Source organism: Oryctolagus cuniculus, chromosome 7 (assembly GCF_964237555.1).
Source record: "Oryctolagus cuniculus chromosome 7, mOryCun1.1, whole genome shotgun sequence".
NCBI classification, from domain to species: domain Eukaryota; kingdom Metazoa; phylum Chordata; class Mammalia; order Lagomorpha; family Leporidae; genus Oryctolagus; species Oryctolagus cuniculus.
Window position 1 is genome coordinate 46,083,517 of NC_091438.1, and position 21,442 is coordinate 46,104,958.

Consider the following 21,442-nt stretch of genomic DNA (forward strand, 5'->3'; position numbering starts at 1 on the left):
TGCCTCTCCTGGGACCTGAAGCCGCCTCCTGACTGCTCCCATGCCTCTCCCCTTCCGGAAGCCTCTGCTCTGGTTGCTGTCCAGCCTCAGGCCCTGCCGTGGGCTCCCGGTGCTCTCAGCCCTGTCCAGCCCCCCTGCCTCGCCCCTCCCTCTCCATAGTCCAGTCACACGGGCTGATCGAATTCCCATAGCCCACTGGGCTTCTCTCACCTCCAGCCTAGGCCCTGGCTGCCGGGAGCCCGTGTCCGCGCTCGGCACGCCCCCTGCTCTTCTCTAGGAAACTGCCAAGCTCTCGGATGAGGCCTCCCTGCCCCATGCTGTGCCGCGGGCCTCGCCTTTCACACCACTTCACAGGCACTCACACCGCCTGCCTGTGTGGGTACACAGACTGTGCCCCAGTTACTGCTGCATCCCCATGCCGGGCCACTCTGTCTGGGGCATCGTGAAGACTCCGCTATTCGTCAAAGGCATGGTCAGGAAGGTACAAGGCCATCGGGCTGAGGAGGAGCAGGCAAGAAGTAGGCAGAGGATGAGGGCAGGCAGCAGACCCCAGGGGGTTAGAACTGGGTGGAGATGAAGGAAACAGCAGCTTCAGGGATAGACACTGCAATTTCAACTAAAAGGAAGGCTCGGGCCATCACTATGGGTGTAGCAGGTAAAGCCACCACCTACAATGTCAGCATCCCACATGGGCACCAGGTCCAGTCTCAGCTGCTCCACTTCTGATCCAGCTCTCTGCTAATGCACCTGAGAAAGCAGTAGAAGATGGCCCTAAGGCTTGGGCCCCTACACCGACGTGGGAGACCCAGAAGAAGCTCCTGGCTCCTGGCTTCGAATCGTCCCAGCTCCAGCAGTTACATCTATTTGGGGAGTGAACCAGCAAATGGAAGACATCTCTCCCTCTGTCTCTCCCTCTCTTTGTAACTCTGCCTCTCAAACAAATTAAAAATTGTTTTAAAAATTTTAAAAACCTCATTATAAGCTAGGAAGACTTTTCACTTGCCAGTATCTTTAAAGTCTAGACACACACACACACACACACACAACTGAAAATCATTGTGAATGGGATTCAAGAAAGAAAGGCAATGTAGTAAATATTAGAAATTATATATGTTCTAAGCTAAATATTTAAATATTGTCATTTTTATGAATCCCCATTTTAACCATTTTTAAAATTTTTGTTAAACAAGCCAACTGCAGGTCCCCCCACTTTGGAAAGCAGGGCCCCATGCGAGCTCCTAGCAGACTCTCTTACCCTCCCCATGCCAGCGTGGCCTCTTCCACTCCATTCTCCACCCTGGCACTGAACAGAATTTTTAAGGCAAGCTTGCAGGTATCACTCCGAGGTTAAAGCCAGGCATCAGCTCCTCGTAACACGCAGGGCAGAACCCAGGCTCCTGGGGACACCCGAGAGCCTTGCTGGCCTGCTCCAGCCTCACTCTCTGCTCATCCAAGGACAGCGTCTTCTCCCCAGCCGTGCTATTCTCTGTGGCCAAGGACACAGTACTACAGACTGGGTGAGGCATAAAAAAAAAAGAGGGTGATTTTGGCTTACGGTTCTGGAGGTCCAAGCTCAAGGGGACATCTTAGGTAGTGTCCTTTTCACTAGCAAACTTTCAAGGCTATACGGCCATCACATGGCAAGAGACAGGAGTGTGTGTGTGTGTGTGTGTGTGTCTTCAGCCTCACTCCCTCTTCTTGTGAAACCACCAGGATTCAATCCTGTAGCTCTACCCTGATGACCTCATCTAATCCTTGTCACCCCCCAAAACACCTCCTCACATTAAGGTGCAGCCTTCTTGGTACCTCACAAGGGGGATGGGATTTCAGCACATGCAGCCTTGGGGGTCTCAGACCATAACCAAACTGTAGCACTGGCCTTGCCAAGCAGGAGCCAGTGCCACAATGACATGCCTCTTGTCCTCGCGCATGCTCTTCTTGCTACCCAGAAAGCCCCCTGCTCCCTCTTCCCACCTGTTCCTATTTGCCCTGTAGAACACAAGTGTGGTCTCTCCCAGGATGCTTTCCCTAATGCCCACCCTAAGAGATCTTAATGCTCGTACACTACCTCCCAGAACACTGTTCTTACCTCTATCGCAGCAGGTGTCACCCTGTATTATAATTGTGTTTCTACTTGTCTCTTTTCCTGGACTTGAACTCAAGAACAGGTGCCCAGAATACAGTATCAAAAAATCACTGAAAAATAAATAATGCTGAAAATCAGACTTGGGACACTTTGTGTGTGTCAGAGTCCCCACAGGACACACACACACTCAGAGGGGTCACTGAAGACAGGTGAGAGTGGGCAGGGATAAGGGAAACCAGAGGAGGTGGCAAAGCACCAGACTTAACAGGATGAGGAAGCTGTTCCCATCTCTAGCCTGACTCAACAAGCAACAGGGCAGTTGAGCCAAGAATCCAGCAAGAGCCAAAGCCAAGAAAGGCACCGCCCATGGCCTTAGGTGTAGAAACACAGCCACTGTCGAACCACAGCCTGGTGGTGGAGCCAGCAGAATAAACACCAACCTCTCTCCCTTCCCACCATATCCTCTCTGGTCAAGTGCACCCAATCAGCCCACACGGCTGGAAGGCTGAGCAGGGCAGGGAGGCAAAAGACATGGAGCCAGAGGGGCAAACAATTCCCAGCACACTATGGAAAAGGGGAGACAGGTGTTTCCCTACCACAGTTACTCCCCACAGAAGGCAACAGAGACCACAGGACCAGCACTAATGCAGGCACTAATCTGTATAGTGTCCTAATTTGTTGAAAAACAGTTTCTTTTTGTGTTATAATTAAATATAAAGGACATAAAACCTGATATTTTAATCTTTTTTTAAAGATGTATTTATTTACTTGAAAGTCAGAGTTACACAGAGAGAGAAGGAGAGGCTGAGAAAAAGAGAGAGAGAGAGAGAGAGAAAGAGAGAGAGATCTTCCATCCACTGGTTCACTCCCTAGTTGGCCGCAATGAGCAGAGCTGTGCCAATCCAAAGCCAGGAGCCAGGAGGCTCCTCCAGGTCTCCCACGTGGGTGCAGGGGCCCAAGGACTTGAGCCATCTTCTATTGCTTTCCCGGGCCACAGCAGAGAGCTGAATTGGAAGTGGAGCAGCCGGAACTTGAACCAGTGCCCATATGGAATGCCTGCACTACAGGCAGCAGCTTTACCTGCTACACCACAGTGCCGGCCCCGTTTTAATCACTTTTAAATGTATAGATCAGGGGCTGAATGTTTGGCACAGCGGTTAAGGCACTGCTTGGACACCTGTATGCTGTATCTGAGAACCTGGTTTTAGTCCTACTACTCTGCTTCTGATCCAGCTCCCTGCTAATGCGCACACTGGGAGTCAGCAGATGGTGGCCAAGTACTTAGGTCACTGCCACCCATGTGGGAGACCTTGATGCAGTTCCTGGCTCCTGGTTTTGGCCTAGCCCAGCCCTGGCTGTTGCAGGCATTTAGGTAGTGAACCTGTGAATGGAAGATCTCTCTCTCTCTCTCTCTCTCTCTCTCTCAAATAAAATGAAAGTGAATAAATAAAGTTTTTAAATGTATAGCTCAAATGCAGGTATGGAAAGCCAAGACACTGTGGCAAAAATATCCTACATCCTACATGAAGGATCTCTGTGAGTGAGACCCCAGTGGAAAGAGGGGGCCATCAAAGAAGGAGGTACCTTTCTCTGAAGGGAGGAGAGAACTTTCACTTTGCTTATAGCCTGTCTAAATACTGCAGGAGTCTGCGATCACAAAAGCCTTCCATAGCCTTGACAGCTCATGGCAAGAGCCTTGGGTGATAACTGACATCATAAATAAGAGTGTCAATTGTTAAATCAACAACAGGAGTCACTGTGCACTTACTCCCCATGTAGGACTCTGTCCTTAATGAGTTTTACTATGAGAATAACCGCAAAACTTGTAATCAAACAGTACTTTTTATATTGTGTGTGTGTGTGTGTGTGCAAACTGTTGAAATCTTTACTTAGCTTAGAGTTGGTCTTCTGTATATAAAGTTAATTAAGAATGAATCTTGGAGGTGGCGCAGTAGGTTAATCCTCCGCCTGCGGTGCCAGCATTCCATATGGGCGCCGGTTCTAGTCCCAGCTGTTCCTCTTCCAATCCAGCACTCTGCTATGGCCTGAGAAAACAGTACAAAGATGGCCCAAGTGCTTGGGCCCCTGCACCCACATGGGAGACCCGGAAGAACCTCCTGGCTCCTGGCTTCAGGTCGGCGCAACTCCGGCCATTGTGACCATCTGAGGAGTGAACCAACGGAAAGAAGACTTTTCTATCTCTCCTGCTCACTGTAACTCTACCTCTCAAATAAATAAATAACCTTTAAAAACAAAAAAAGAAAAATAACGAATCTTAAAGAAGAATGGGATGGGAGAGAGAGTAGGAGGTAGGACAGGAGTGGGGAAAGGATGGTGGGTATGGAGGGAAAACCACCACATTCCTAAAGTTGTTCCTATGAAAATTGTATTTTAAAAAAGTAAATATGTAGCTCCGTGGCATTACATACATTCATGTTGTTTAAACATCAGCACCACCCATCTCCATAGTTTTTTCATCTTCCCAAACTGAAACTCTGTATCCATTAAACATGCACTGTGCACTCTCTTCTTCCATACCCTCTCGGGGAGTATCTCTACTTTCTTTCTCTATGAATTTGAACTCTGAGTCCCTCACACAGATGGAATCACATGGTCTTTGTCCCTTTGGGTCTGGCTCACTTCACTTAGCATAGTATCCTCCAGTTCATACATATCGCAGCCTGTGGCAGGATTTCCTTATTTATTTATTTATTTGACAGGCAGAGTTAGATAGTAAGAGAGAGAGAGACAGAGACCGAGAGAAAGGTCTTCTTTTTCCGTTGGTTCAACCCCCCAATGGCCGCTGCGGCTGGCGCACTGCGCTGATCCAAAGCCAGGAGCCAGGTGCTTCTCCTGGTCTCCCTTGCAGGTGCAGGGCCCAAGCACTTGGGCCAACCTCCACTGCACTCCCTGGCCATAGCAGAGAGCTGGACTGGAAGAGGAGCAACTGGGAAAGAATCCGGCGCCCCGACCGGGACTAGAATCCAGTGTGCCGGCGCCGCGGGCGGAGGATTAGCCTAGTGAGCCGCAGTGCTGGCCAGGATTTCCTTCTTTTGAAGGCTGAATACTATTCCACTGTGTCTGTCTGTCTGTGCCGCTCCAACAGGAAACAGGACTGAGTAATTTATAAAGAACAGACACGCATTGCTCACATATCTGGAGGTTGGAAAGTCCGAGATCCAGGGGCCAGCAGGCTTGGGCCCGGGGAGGACCCAGTCTCTGCTTCCAAGACAGCGCGGTCAGTGCTTGCGTTCTGTGGGGGAGCAGCGCTGCTCCTCGCAGGGCAGCAGGGGGGAAAGAGCAGCCCACTCCAGCAAACCCTTTGGAAGACGGAGGGTGCCGTCTTTACAACCAGAACACCTCCTTTAAGCTCCACTTTCCAACACTCTCATATCGTTATATTGCATTTGCTTTCCTTTCTTTTTTTTTTTTTTTTTTTTTTTTTTTTTTTTTTTTTTCACAGGCAGAGTGGACAGTGAGAGAGAGAGACAGGTGAGAAAGGTCTTCCTTTGCCGTTGGTTCACCCTCCAATGGCCGCCGCGGCCGGCGCGCTGCGGCCGGCGCACCGCGCTGATCCGATGGCAGGAGCCAGGAGCCAGGTGCTTTTCCTGGTCTCCCATGGGGTGCAGGGCCCAAGCACCTGGGCCATCCTCCACTGCACTCCCTGGCCACAGCAGAGGGCTGGCCTGGAAGAGGGGCAACCGGGACAGAATCCGGCGCCCCGACCGGGACTAGAACCCGGTGTGCCGGCGCCGCTAGGCGGAGGATTAGCCTAGTGAGCCGCGGCGCCAGCCACATTCCTTTCAAGACATGATTGTTACTTTTATAAATTTATTTATTTAAAAAGCAGAACTTCAGAGAGGCAGAAACAGAGAGAAAGAGAGAAAGAGAGAGAGAGGTGACCCATCCAATGGGTCACTCTTCAATGCCCACAAAAGCCAGGGCCAGGCCAGACCAAAGGAACTTTTATAGGGGTCTCCCGTATAAGGAAGAAGGGAGGAAGGGAGGGAGAGGGGGAGGCAGAGAAGGAGGGCGGGGGTGGGAATCCAAGTTCTTGGGCCATCACCTGCTGCATCCCAAGCATATTAGCAGAAAACTGGAGCAGAGGCAGAAGTGCGGGGTGGCATTGCAGTACAGCAAATTAAACCATCACTTACATCACCAGCATCCCATACCAGGGCACCAGTTCAAATCCCGGCTGCTCCACTTCCCCTGCAGCTCCCTGCTAATGCATCCGAGAAGGCAGCGGAAGCTGGCCCAAGCACTTGGATCCCTGCCATCCATGTGGGAGACTAGGATGGAGTTCCTGGCTCTTGGTTTCAGCCTGGTCCAGCCCTGGTTTGTTGAGGCCATTTGGGGAGTGAACCATCAGATCAAAGATCTCTGTCCCTCTCCCTCTGTCAGTCTTGCCTTTAAGTCAATTAATCAACCAATCAATTGTTCTTTAAAGCAGCAGCAGCAGCGGCAGAGGCAGGACTCAATCCCAGGCACTCTGGTGGGGATTCAAGTGTCCCAAGCATGGCTTGACTCGCTGTATTACAATGCCCACTCTGGGGGATTAAGTTTTAATCTATGAATTTTGGAGGGATACAAACAAACATGCAAGCCATAGCACATTCTCTGTATGCCCCCACATTCTGCTTATTTATCTGTCAATGAGCATTTGGATTTCCTCCAATTTGAGCTATTGTAGATGTTTTTGCAAACCTAAGTATACAATACCTACTCTACTGCTGGCTTGCGATTCTTTGGTGTACACAATCCAGAAGTGGAATCCCTGGACCATAGGTGATTCTGTTTTTCACTTTTTTGTGGAACCCCCACGCCATTCTCCACAGGGGCTGCACCACTCTACCAGCAATCCACTACTGTTCTGATTTCTCCACATCCTCACCAACACTTTGTTTTCTGGGTCTTTTTTTTTTTTTAATATTTATTTATTTACTTGAAAGTCAGAGTTACACAGAGAGAGAAGGAGAGGCAGAGATATATACAGAGAGAGGTCTTCCATCCTCTGGTACACTCCCCAACTGGCCACAATGGCCGGAGCTGGGCTGATCTGAAGCCAGGAGCCAGGAGCTTTTCCAGGTCTCCCCCATGGGTGCTGGGGCCCAAGCACTTGGGCTTTCCCAGGCCATAGCAGAGAGCTGGATTGGAAGTGGAGCAGCCAGGACTCAAGCCGACGCCCATATGGGATGCTGGCATTGCAGGTGGCAACTTTACCCACTACACCACAATGCCAGCCCCTTCTGGCTCTTTTTTTAAAAATATTATCCATCCTGGGCAGACGCCGCAGCTCACTAGGCTAATCCTCCGCCTTGCGGTGCCGGCACACCGGGTTCTAGTCCTGGTCGGGGCACCGGATTCTGTCCCGGTTGCCCCTCTTCCAGGCCAGCTCTCTGCTGTGGCCAGGGAGTACAGTGGAGGGTGGCCCAAGTGCTTGGGCCCTGCACCCCATGGGAGACCAGGAGAAGTACCTGGTTGCTGCCATCGGATCAGCGTGGTGCGCCGGCCGCAGCACGCCGGCCATGGCGGCCATTGGAGGGTGAACCAACGGCAAAAAGGAAGACCTTTCTCTCTGTCTCTCTCTCTCACTGTCCACTCTGCCTGTCAAAAAATAAAAAAGAAAAAAATTAAAAAAAAATTATCCATCCTAATGGTGTGATTTGCATCTCCCTAATGGTTCCTAAGCACATATTTTCAGGTGCTTCTTGGACATTTGTATATTTTCTTTTGAAAAATCTATATATGGTTCCTTTGCCCATTTTTAATAAAGTTGCATTTTGTATTATTGAGTTGTAAGAGTTCTTTTTTTAAGATTTTTAAAATTTATTTGAAAGGGAGAGTTACAGAGAGAAGAGAAGAGACAGTCAGAGAGGAGAATCTTCCATCCACTGGTTCACTCCCCAAATGGTTGCAACCGCCAAGGCTGGACCAGGCCAAAGCCAGGAGCCCAGAGCTTCTTCCGGGTCTTTCATGTAGGTGCAGGGACCCAAAGATTTGGGCCATCTCCCACTGCTTTTCCCAGGCAGGGAGCTGGATCAGAAGTAGACCAGCTGGTACTCATATGGGGTGCTGGCATCGCGACAAAGGCTTAACCTGCTATGCCACAACATCGCCCCCATGTAGGGGTTTATTATATACTCTGGATATGAAGTCCTACCAAATATATAATTTGCAAATATTTTCCTATTCTGTGGGTTGCCTTTCCACTCTATTCACAGTTCCCTTTGGTGCACAAATTTTTTAGTTTTCATGAAATCCAATTTACCTATTTTTTCTTTGCTGCCTGTTTTTTGGTGTCATATCTGGAATCCATGGCCAAATCCAATACACAACTTTTTAAATGAAGAACAGGATAGAAACAACCAAGCAAAAATCCATTGATGAAGGTTTGGGCTGTGAAGATCTGTCAAGACTAAAGATGGGCCAGCGCTGCAGCTCACTGGGCTAATCCTCCACCTGTGGTGCCAGCACTCAGGGTTCTAGTCCCAGTTGGGGCACTGGATTCTGTCCCGGTGGCTCCTCTTCCAGTCCAGCTCTCTGCTGTGGCCCGGGAGTACAGTGGAGGATGGCCCAGGTCCTTGGGCCCTGCACCTGCATGGGAGACCAGGAGGAAGCAGCGCGCCAGCTGTAGCAGCCATTTGGGGGGTGAACCAATGGAAAAGGAAGACCTTTCTCTCTCTCTCTGTCTCTCTCTCTCTCTCATTGTCTAACTCTGCCTGAAAAAAAAAAAAAGACTAAAGATGAAGCAGATACAGAAAAGGCCCCTTTCCCAAATAACGCTGGATAAAATAGAATTCTGTCCTCCCCACAGAAGTTGAAAACTTGGCCAATTGAAAGGCAGAAAGGAAAATGTCCAAGCGCCAGAAGCAGAAAGGGAACTGATGGTTGCAGCAGAAGAGGCCGTGTGGCCCCAGGCCACGGTACAGAGCTGGAAGTGAGCTCTTCCCCACAGGAAACCACTGCTCAAGAACTGCCCTGACCACGAGGGAGACTGGAAAACTCAGCCCTCCATCCTAGGACAAGACTCAGAGCCAGCGCTGGAGGCCAGCACAAAGTCAGCTGTGAGAAATCGGAACACTGCTCCCCAAGACCTAAGCTCCTGCCTAATAAATTAACTGAAATGTGCTCCAGAGCAACAGGTGCCGTGAAACCCTCGGCAGACGCGAAGCCACCACCTGGAGACACCTCCAGCCACTTGGAGGATGCCACAGGCAGCAACTCCTCTAAAACAGGCTCACGTGCCAACACAGCACTGCTCAGGAGGGGCCACCAGGACATGCAACGGGGGAGAGACCATGTGTCAAGTAATCAGAGAGAGAGAGTGAGTCTAGCAGGGCTTTAGCAAGCATGATGGTCAATTTTAGATATCAACTTAACTGGATGAAAGAATACTGGAAGACCTGGAAAATCGTTACTCGGAGTGCATCTGTGGCGGCGTTTCGAAACGAGATCAGTGTGAGGTTCAGAATAGACTAAGCGGCCTCACTGTGGGCGAGCATCACTAACTGGCTGGGGATCTGGAGAGAATAAATACAGAAGGTGAATTAGCGTCTAGTTCTGAAAGCTGGAACATGCTTAACTCACTCAACTCCTGCCCTGAACATCAGAATTCCCAGCTTGCTGGCCATTGGACTCCAGGGCTTGTACCAACCGCCCCCGTGCTGGCACTCGGACTTTTGACCTTGCACTAAGACACCTGCAGCTTCCCTTGGACTTGGGACTGCGCCACACACACCAGCAGCCCGGGTCTCCAGGCTGCAGATGATCTGTCATGGGACTTTGCTGCTGCTATAAACCTATGAGTCTGTGTCCGTAACAAATCATCCTTCAGCCTCTCTGTAGAACCCTGATTAATACAGCTTATGTTTAAAATGTTCAAATAAAAAAAGCAAAAAATCAAGTGCATTAAAGAACAAGAGTACATGAAGGGAGAGAGAAAAAAAAATCAGAGATTTTATAAATGCAGTATAGAGGCATGCAGATGTGTAGGGGGTTCTGAAGCTGGGTATTTCACCAGCAATCAGAGGCCCAGCTCCTGGGCTGGGGAGAGGCCTCGCTGCCCTGCTGCACCTGAGAAATACCTCAGTGACTCACCACACCCACCCACCTTACAATGGCCCTGTTGTATGCTCCAGCCACCTGGTGAGAGATGTGCTGGGAATTTGAGGGGAGAGACAGAGAGGACCACACCTGTGCAGCAACTGTGATAATTCATGCTTTGTTCCGGGCTCTTCCTGCCCTCTTAAATCTCCCCCAGTCCCCTCTGAAAGCATTCCTGGATGACTGCAGTCAGGAAAGCTGGTGGAGGAAGAGGCAGCCCTGCCCTGGCTGGGGGCCTGGCGCTGAGTGATCCCAGCAGCCTGTGAGAATAGGCAGGGAGGGGCGAGGGCGACCCAGGTTCCCTGGCCCCACCCGCTCTGGGCTGAGAACACCAGCAAGCTGAGAAAACAGAGACTTCTCATCAATTATTTATCATCCTAAAGAGCAGTTTATACAGGAAGAGCAAGGTAAATACTTGATTCTTTCCCTTTATTTACCAGTTTTCTTTTTCTTTGTTTTTAAATTGATTTCTTTATTTTAAAGGCAAAATCAGAGAGAGAGGGGGGGAGAGAGAGAGAGAGAGAATCTTCCAACTGCTGGTTCACTCCCCAAATGGCTACAATGGCCAGAACTGAGCCAATCCAAAGCCAGGAACCAGGAGCTTCTTTGGGTCTCCCTCGTGGGTGCAGGACTTGGGCCATCTTCTACTGTTTTCTCAGTCTATACCAAAGAGCTGGATTGGAAGAGGAGCAGCCAGGATACGAACCGACGCCCAAATGGGATGCCGGTACTGCAAGCAGCGGCTTTGCCCGCTATGACACAACACAGGTCTTTATTTCTTTCTTTCTTTTTTTCTTTTTTTTTTTTTTTAGATTTATTTTATTTATTTGAAAGACAGAGTTACAGAGAGAGGTAGAGACAGAGAGGTCTTCCATCCGCTGGTTCACTCCCCAGATGGCTGCAACATCTGGAGTTGCGCCGATCTGAAGCCAGGAGCCAGGAGTTTCTTCAGGGTCTCCCACACAGGTGCAGGGGCCCAAGGACTTGGGCCATCTTCTACTGCTATCCCAGGTCATAGCAGAGAGCTGGATCAGAAGTGGGGCAGCCAGGTTTCAAATCAGCGCCCATATGGGATAACAGCGCCTCAGGCTGGGGCTTTAATCCACTGCTCCACAGCGCTGGCCCTAACACAGGTCCTTATTTACCAGTTTTCAAAATAACAGTTGAACATGAAGGATCTCTGTGAGTGAGATCCCAGTGGAAAGAAAGGGCCATCAAAAAAGGATGTACTTTTCTCTGAAGGGAGGAGAGAACTTCCCCTTTGCTTATGGCCTTGTCTAATAACTGACAGAGTTTGTGGACTCAGAAGGCTTCCATAGCCTCAGCAGCTCATAGCAAGAGCCTCGGGTGATCACTGAGGTCATAAATAAGAGTGTCAATTGTTAAATCAACAACAGGAGTCACTGTGCACTTACTCCCCATGTAGGACCTCTGTCCTTAATGAGTTGTATTATGAGAATTAACGGTAAAACTAGTCTTCAAACAGTACTTTATACTTTGTGTGTCTGTGTGGGTGCAAACTGTTGAAATCTTTACTTAGCATAGAGCTGATCTTCTGTATATAAAGATAATTAAAAATGAATCTTAATGAAGAATGGGATGAGAGAGGGAATAGGAGGTGGGACGGTTTGGGGTGGGAAAGCGGGTATGGGGAACCAATACATTCCAAAAGCTGTATCTATGAAGCTTATATTTATTAAATAAAAGCTTTCTAAAAAAGAAATATAAAAATTTCAAAATTAAAAAAAATCAAAATAACAGTTGATTCCCTAATGTCCTCTTACATTAATCAAAAGACTGACTGTTCATTGTTGATGATATGAACGCGTGGACTGCAGCGTATTTGATGTGTTTCTGCCGCTGCAGCCAGCAGAGCACCTGTGAGTTGGGCCTGAGTCCCTCTGTGTTGACCCCAGCAGGCTCTGCTTGCTGATGCGCTGGGAGCTCCCGACTCATCCTGCACACTTCCTGCCCCAGACCTTGCTTCAAGGATCCCTGCCTCCCTCGGGCAGCCCCTCGGCCTCCTCGGTTCCCGTGGATGCCTCTTCTCCCCGTGCCTGAACTGTGCTCTCCCTCCACGTCCCTGTGGTCTGGCCGTCAGTGCAAGTCTGACCGGTAACAGCTTCGAGCTAGCAGCACTCCAGGCTGATCCGCTTCCGCATTCTCTGCAAGGCCTGCCCCTCCCCTCAGCTTTGCTATTTCTTCCTTTACCTGGAGCTCCACTTGACACAAGGCAGCATAGTGTGTCCTCCCCTTGTCCCGTGTGCTAGCCCTTCAAGATGGAGCACTGTGACTTACTGCGTACTTACTCTGTGCCCTACACTCTCCAGGAGCTTCAGATACATTCTCTCTTTTATGTTTCTTAACAATCCTATCGTGTAAACTCAGTTACTAACACCTACTTCATTTTATAGATTTTTAGTAGGTCTTTGTTTTACATGTTACCATCACACCACAACTTCACCATGAAGTGTTTCATACATACAGAAGACCTGAAGATATATCGACAGCCTCGATTCTATAATTAACATTTCACCATACTTACTTTATAACATATACCTCAATCCATCTTATGTTTATGCATTCCAACATTAATTCCAGAAATTATTGCATTTCCTCTCTAAATGCCTCAGCGTGCATAGCATTAGCTAAACATCAGTGTTTATTTAATGGTTCTGTATGTTTTAGTTTATTTGTTTTTTGAAACTTTATTAATATGAAGAGAACAGATTTTCTGCATTCCATGGGTACAGTTCCAAGAAGACAGCCACACTTCCCTCACTCCCCTGCCCCCCACCTCCCACCCCTCCTAACACCTGTTTCATAGATGAGGAAATTGAAGAACTAAAGCCTCAGGACTTTTCCCAGGTCTCACAGATAAGAGACAAAGTCACTAGAAGCCCAGGCTCCCGCCTGGATCCCTGACTCTGGATTGCTGGATCCTGTTCTCTGGAAGTGACACCTTTGCTGTGTAGCGCTGTGTGGCCGGAGGATCCTGGTGAGGGCTCCCTGGCTGCATCAGAACAGGGCAGGAAATTGGAAAGGGTAGCCACCTGCAGAGGGAGAGAAAGATCCCATGGCGAGACAGAAAGCAAGAAACTGCATAGGGGCCAGACTCACCCTTTTTATAACAGCCCACCCTCGTGGGAACTAATCCACTCCCACCAGACCTTCTCACTCCTGGGTGAGTGCCCATGACCTGACCTTGCCCTAGACCCCATCTCTTAAAGGCTCCGCCACCTCAACGTTGCCACACTGGGCACACAAACCACAGCCCATCCAGAGCCTGGGAGAACCAGCGTTCACACCAGCAGGCCACCACGCCAGGGCGGGACAAGCAGCTCAATCACAAGGCAGCTTGCTTCCACCTGGAGCTCCCACCTGAAGCCAGGTGGCTCACTCAGCACCTTCCTCCCCAAACCAGTACCCCCTGCCAGCCTCGGCTCCAGGCACTGGGGCTGGTGCACTGGGCTCCCCCACTCCTTCCTGCCCTGCAGCTCAGCAGTGGGGCTACAGATTCTCCTGGGCTTCTCTCTAAACTCTCGAACTTCCTGTCTAGTCTCGCTGCACCAGTCCAGGGCAGGCCTGCACCAGCGGCCTTCTGCCACCTCCACTGTATTCCCCTGCGTCAGCATCGCCATGCTGTCACCTTACCCCATGGCCAGCCCTGGCTCTGCCCTCTGCGGTTTCACTGTGTCTGTCAACGTCATCTGTAACCTAGAGTTCACACGCAGCCTCTTCCTCTCCCATTCTCTCCCAACTCTCTCTAGCCATACCTGCTATTTCTCCAAATGTGTTCTGCCTTTCTCCGCTTAGCATCTTCCTTTGTGTTACTCTCCACCCCGCCCCTTGCCCTCACCCAGTCACCTGCCGCACTGGCCACATTGGTGCTGTGGAATCTGACCCAACCTTCAGTGCCCACCTACATGCCCCATGAGGAGGGGTCCTAGCTTTGAGTTCTGAATTCGTGCCCAGCCCGCTGCGTATCCCATACTGCACTAGCCACTCCACCTACCCCACGTTGGATCTTTGTGCAAGCATTCCTGCTCAGATTCTGGTGATACAGGAAGCAGCTGCCACTGCCCTTGCTCTGCCCACAGAGAGGCGGGGTGGGGCGTGGCAGAAGGGGGCGCTCTAGGACCAGGCTTCTCCCGGTTCTGAGCGGGCTGTGTCTGTCTGTGCCCTTAGGGAAGTTATTTAACCTCTCACTGTTCTTTCTGCATTTGAAAATGGTCTCAGCATGCCGGCGCCGCAGCTCAATAGGCTAATCCTCCGCCTGCGGTGCTGGCACCCCCAGGTTCTAGTCGAATTCTGTCCCGGTTGCCCCTCATGACCAGGCCAGCTTTCTGCTGTGGCCCGGGAGTGCAGTGGAGGATGGCCCAAGCATTGGGCCCTGCACCCCATGGGAGACCAGGAGAGGCACCTGGCTCCTGGCTTCAGATCGGTGTGGTGCGCCAGCCGCAGCGCACTGGCCGCGGCGGCCATTGGAGGGTGAACCAACGGTAAAAGGAAGACCTTTCTCTCTGTCTCTCTCTCACACTGTCCACTCTGCCTGTCAAAAAAAAAATTAAAAATTTTAAAAAAAGAAAATAGTCTCAGCTTTTATTTCCAGGGTCAGCATCTATTTCCAGGGCATTGGAGGTAATGCATGTAAACCACAGGAAGTGATTACTATACTCACAACACCACACAATCTAAAATACTTCTGGGGTGGTTATTACACACCAGATAACATATGATACAGAACCTTGTAGACTATGCAATTACGATGTTAATTTTAATAAGACTTGGAATGCACTTCTGTTCTTATATGATATGGCCCATGTAGACTCCAAATATGTCCCCACTAATTACCAAGAAGTACAATCTCCAATACAGCTATGCATTTCTGTTTTCAGAATACCTGTGTTCAAAACTGTTAGAATAACTTACTGTAAAGCCAGCCAGTAGGGGCTGGCGTTGTGGCACAGTGAGCTAAAGCCACGGCCTGCAGCCCCAGCATCCATATGGGCACTGGTTAGAGTCCTGGCTGCTCCACTTCCCATCAAGCTCCTTGCTATGGCCTGGGAAAGCAGCAGAGGGTGGCCCAGGTCCTTAGGCCCCCTGTACCCACGTGGGAGACCTGGAGGAAGCTCCTGTTCCTGACTTCGACCTGGCCCAGCCTGGTTGAATCCAATGCCCGGGCTGATGTTATGACCACTCGGCACCACCATTTCTGCACCGTCATTTTTCTGGCATGGCACACAGAGCGCTGCCTTTTGCTGCTCAGGCCCTGACAAAGGCTACCCAGGGCAGCACAAACGGGGCTTGCTGCCAACCTAAATCACAGCCGTCTCAAGCCAACTGGGTCATCTGCTCAGCAAGCTCCATACGCAATCCTCTGCTTCCTCTGCTTTCGGCACACGGCTTTCCGTTCGTTTTTCTTCCTGAGCCACTTAGGAGAAAGCAAACCCCACGGCAGAGCTACTCAGTCTTTGGCCACCAGAGGGTCCCACAGCATTAGCTAGAAAGCAAGGACACGCCCATCCCCAGTGGGAATCCCGGCGCACCCGGCCCAGGCGTCCCGGCGTCATCCCCCGCAGCCAGGGTTTCACAAGGGGCTGGAGTCACGGGGCCCCAAGGAGAGGAATTCCTGTGGGCCTGAGCCCTTGCAGCCGCATTCCAGAATCACCAATCAGCGAAGAGCGCCTGCGGCTTGAGTAACTGTCCCCTTGACCCGGTCCCCAGGATTCCTGCCTAGAGCACAGTTGGCACTCAGGTTTGAGTAAAGAAAAGGGGAATGTATGTATGGCAGACTGCAGCCCTGAGGGGCAGTCACGTCCTGCAGCCACACACACACACACACACACACACACCCGCCGTGCTCTACTCCAGGAAAATTACGGAACTCAAGGTCTAGGGTAGGCTCCCCCCTCCTCCTCGGAAGAGACCCACAGCAGGAACTGGGAAGCCAGGCTCCCTGATGACTAGAAGATGGTGGAAGAGAAGGAAGGTTCCGTTTTTTCTCTCCGAGCCATCCCAACCAGCCATACATAAGCAGACCCATAGATTTGTAACTGATTTTTGTCCTGGTTTTCCTTGTCTACTGGGGGCATTCAGGAAAACATTTTTAAATAACTAAAACACTGCAAAAGTTTATTCTGTTTTTTAAAGACTTATTTATTTGAAAGGTGGAATTAGAGAAAGAGTGAGAGCTCTCCCATGTGCTGGTTCACTCCCTAAATGACTGCATCGGCTGGGCCTGGGGCTGGGGCTGTGGCTACAAAATGATCAGGCCAAAGCCAGGAGCCTGGAACTCCCATGTGGCTGGCAAGGGTCCATGCACTGGGGCCATCTTCCACTGCTTTCCCAGGCACATTAGCAGGGAGCTGGATCAGAAGTAGAGCACCCGGGACTCGAACCAGCACTCATATGGGATGCCGGTTTCACAGGTGGCAGCTTAACCAACTACTCCACAACACTGGCTGCTATGAGATTATTTTAAAATATCTAAAAGATAGGGTTGGCTCCTGCCTTCGCTACAGCTACACATAAGTCATCCCATCCAATCCCCCATGATAACCTATGCCCCAGCGTAGAAACTTGAAACCCATTTCACGGATGAAGAAACAACGGGAGCAGAGACTTGCTCATGGCATAGTCAGGACGCAACAGAGGTCTGGCTCAGCCCAGCCTCCACTTACAATAGGCAAAGTGAGCGGAGTGTGTCAGGCACTCAACTGAGTACCTATACACATTTCTCACTTATATTTACAACATCCCTATGAGGAAGGCGCTACTAACAAGTCCATTTGCCGGATGAGAAAAGCGAGGTTTGGAAAGGGTGGCTGATTTGTCCAAAGTCACACAGCTAATGAGTGGCAATGAGACTATGATTCAGTCCCAGGCCTGTCTGAAATCCTGGAGCCTGCCCCCACATCCACTCTGTTTCGTAGCTGTTTTGTTCTGTCTGCTGCCTGGAAGCCCTGCCCGGGTCCCTGTAAATCGGTGCGCGGTCTCCCTGCCCTGTCTCGCTCGCCCTGCCCCTGCTCATGGGCTTCAGGCACGCTGGTGGTTTTTCAGTCAGCCAATCAGACCCAGCTCCTCCTCACCTCAGAGCCTTTGCATGCGTCCCGCCCCTGCACTGGAAAGCTCCCCCCCAGACCCTCCTGTTGGTGCCACCCTAGTTCCTCTTCCCCATCTCGGTTTCAATATCCCCTCCTTCTCGAAACCTTCTGACTCTACTGAAAATGGGTCCCGCCCATTCCCTCGCGCAGGCTCCTCTTCCTCCCATGGTGCCACTCAAAACCACTCACCGAAGTTTTCATGTGATTTGGTTTCTCTCTTTAGTTAGAACGCAAGGCCTATGAGGGCAGAAGTTTGTCTGTCCGGGTCACTGACAAATCCCCAGGACCCAAAACATGCCAGGAATTAATAGGTGGGCCTATTTTTCTGTCTGCAAGACTGGGTTCCCCACAGGCTGGGATCCTGTCTTTATTTCTGTATTCACAGTGTTTGCCTCCTGCCAGGCATACAGCTGGCGCTCAGCAAGCACCTGGTTGAAGGTATTGTTTGTAAAATGCAGTGGGCTTCCCACAGACTGGCTATTGTTATCTTCACTTTGAAGAAACTGGGACTGGCATTGCAGCGCAGCAGGTTAAGCCACCACTTGCCATACCAACATCCCCCCTCACAGTGCTGGTTCGAGTCCTGGCTGCTCCGCTTCCAATGCAGCACCTTGCTAATGTGCCTGAGAAGGCAGTGGATGATGGCCCAAGTTCTTAAGTCCCTGCCATCCTTGTGGGAGAACTGGATGGAATCTCCTGCTCCTGGCTTGGGCCTGACCCAGGCCTGGCTGTTGCAGTCATTAACGGAGTGAACCAGCATAGGGAAGACTCGCTCTCGCTCTTGTTCTCGCTCTCTCCCTCTCTCCAGTGGCATGCCCTTCAAATAAATAAATCTCTTTTAAAAAGGAAATTAACAGGTGTTCAGGAACTATTTGCTAGATCATCATCATCAGAATCTGTGGCTTGCCTATAGAAAAGAGCTAGTGGTTTCCAAGCCCAAGCTGGGCACTCTTCTGTGTTTAAAGAAGCTCCAGTCCTCAGCTTCTGCTGCTCCGAGAGGTAAGATAGCACAGCAAGGGCAGGCCGCCATCCCCTGAGGGAAGTCTGCTCAAAGGCGTGCACCCACAGATCACCCACTCCAGAGACCGCGGGCCACCCAGCAGCCCTGTCTGTGGCTTCCTTAGCAAACCCTGCTTCTCTGCAGAGAGGGGGATGACACAGGAGCGACACAGATCTGCTCTCCAGAACCTGCTGCCTGCTGGGCCCAGCTGGACGCCATCATGTTCATTGGATGATGCTACCTTGTCTATTAGCCCAGAACACGAGACTCAGCTTCACAGGAGTGAAATGGTTTGCCATGAGCGGCACAGCTGATAAATAGGAGAGTCACTTACTCCCTGTTTAGCATCCTTCCGTAGCTCCCTAGGACCTTGGAAATGAGCTCTGAAGTCCTCAGCAGAGTATCTCTGGTGCCCTAGGATGAGCAAGGCTCTTGGGAACATTGTCCTTCCCCGTGCAGAACTGGAGGCAATTCCTGGAGTAGATGCACTACTCTTTTTATTGCTTAAAGATTTTTATTTATTTATTCTAAGGTCAGAGTTACACATAGATAGGAAGAGACAGAAAGAGGTCTTCCATCCGCTGGTTCACCCCCCAAATGGCTGCAATGGCTGGAAGTGGGCCAGGCAACAGCCAGGAGTCAGGGGCGTCTTCTGGGTCTCCTATGTTGGTGCCCAGGCCCAAGGACTTGGGCCATCTTCTGCTGCTTTCCAGGCACATTAGCAGGGAGCTGGATGGGAAATGGAGAGGCCAGGACATGAACCGGCGCCCATATGGGATGTCGGCACCACAGAAAGCAGCTTTACCCACTACGCCACAGCGCTGTCCCAGATGGGCTATTCTCAAGTCCATGCTATGGCACAAGCTTTCCCTGCCCATTACTTGTCCTTTGCAAGCCACAGAAACAAGCAAACAAACAAAAAAAGACATCCCCTTCTAAGGATCCAACGCCAAAACAAAAACAAAAACAAAAACATGGGCAAAGATGCTTAGTCAAAAGTAGTCCTTATAACTTGAGCCATCCTCCACTGCACTCCCTGGCCACAGCAGAGAGCTGGCCTGGAAGAGGGGCAACCGGGACAGAATCCGGTGCCCCGACCGGGACTAGAACCCGGTGTGCCGGCGCCGCAAGGCGGAGGATTAGCCTAGTGAGCCGCGGCGCCGGCCTTTGATATTCCTTTAATTTAGATACACACATTGAATGTAGACATTTAGATACAAATGAAAATTTTCTTTGCGTTCCTTTTGAACTAATAAAGCTTACCTATAATAGATTTCATCTTAGGTTATAATATATATAATTTTTGGACAAGTATTTTCTATGAACACGTTGTAGTGAGAGAGAGACCCTAGGAAAATCAGAGAAGTATTACTAGGATTGAAAAAAACTGGTTATTCTCAGAAAGTGGCTTTGAGAAACCAACAGTTTATTTGTGGCTAATTTAGGAAATTTGATATTGCTTCTGAAGCATACCATCTGCCTAGAGCATGGGGTAGCACATATTTTATAGAACTCAGAATTATCCAAGTTATGCTTTAAAGTTCACAGAAGTGAGGTAAATCTGTGATTTCTAAAATTAAAATTCATGTATACACAACACAAATGAACTGTCCAACCAAGTTAGTCACACATTTGAGGGCTTCCTCAAGATGGTTGACAATACAAGGACATCCAAGGAGAATATAATTTTCAAACTTCTGGAATGTTCAAAATAGATTTGCTCAATTGATCTAAGGATGTTGTATTAATCTGCATTACTCCTCTTCTGTTTACCTCTTACATCCTTCCACATCTAGACATTCACAATGGAAATAAAAGAATTAAGATGTAAAAAAAAAAAAAAAAAAAGTAGTCCTTATATATAATTTGTGCCAGTAAAAAGTTACAATCTAAAAGCCGGCGCCGTGGCTCAATAGGCTAATCCTCCACCTTGCGGCGCCGGCACACCGGGTTCTAGTCCCGGTTGGGGCGCCGGATTCTGTCCCGGTTGCCCCTCTTCCAGGCCAGCTCTCTGCTATGGCCAGGGAGTGCAGTGGAGGATGGCCCAAGTGCTTGGGCCCTGCACCCCATGGGAGACCAGGAAAAGCACCTGGATCCTGGCTCCTGCCATCGGATCAGCACGGTGCGCCGGCTGCAGCGGCGGCCATTGGAGGGTGAACCAGCGGCAAAGGAAGACCTTTCTCTCTCTGTCTCTCTCTCTCACTGTCCACTCTGCCTGTCAAAAAAAAAAAAAAAAAAGTTACAATCTAAGCACTCAAATAATACGGGAAAGTGTTTAGAAATTATAGTATCTCCTGATGTAGGGTGCACATTTGGGTTCCTTCCTCTCCCCTCCTCTCCTTTCCTGAGCTGCCAGCAAAGCTTTGTGAGCACGTCTCTGGATGAGTGAGCCTCACCTGGAGCCAGGAGAACAGCTGGGACTACTCACTGGGCACTGTGATGGACGGACGCAGCTTCTACAACCATGACTCAGCTGTTGGCAGCATGGCAGATAGGATGCTGAGCAAGGCTGCACGGGTCTCTGTGTGGTGCTGGGTACAGCCTGCTACCCAGCAGGGAACAGAGAAACTGTGCACTTGCCAGCACGGTGAGCACCTTGCCCCGTGCTCAGCCTGTGAAGGGTTCTACACAAAGAGTGACACCAGGCTAAATACCATCAGTACACCAGTGTGGTTTCTTTTTCCTTCTGATGAATTTTTAAAAATATTTATTTATTTATTTATTTGACAGACAGAGAAGGAGCTCCAATCTGCTGGTTCATTCCCAAAATGCCCAGTTGCCAGGGCTGGGCCACCCCAAAGCCAGGAGCTATGAGCCCAATCCGGTGCCCCCCGTGGGTGGTGGGATCCCAGGTACTTGAGTCATCACTGCTGCCTCGCAGGGTGCACATTAGCAGGAAGCTGGAGTCAGGTGTTGAACCAGAGCACTCCACACAGGATATAGGCATCCCAACTGCCAGGCCAAATGCCTGTCCAATATGTAATTTTATACACGAAAATTAATGCATTTGAAAGTGCTTCCAAAAATTACAGTACTCAAGAAATGCTATTCTGCTCATCAGGGTTATGTTGCAACAATGTAGCCCTCAAATTCCAGGGTTCTTTCTCGCCAAGTGGCTAGTCCAGAGAGAATCTTCTTACTCAG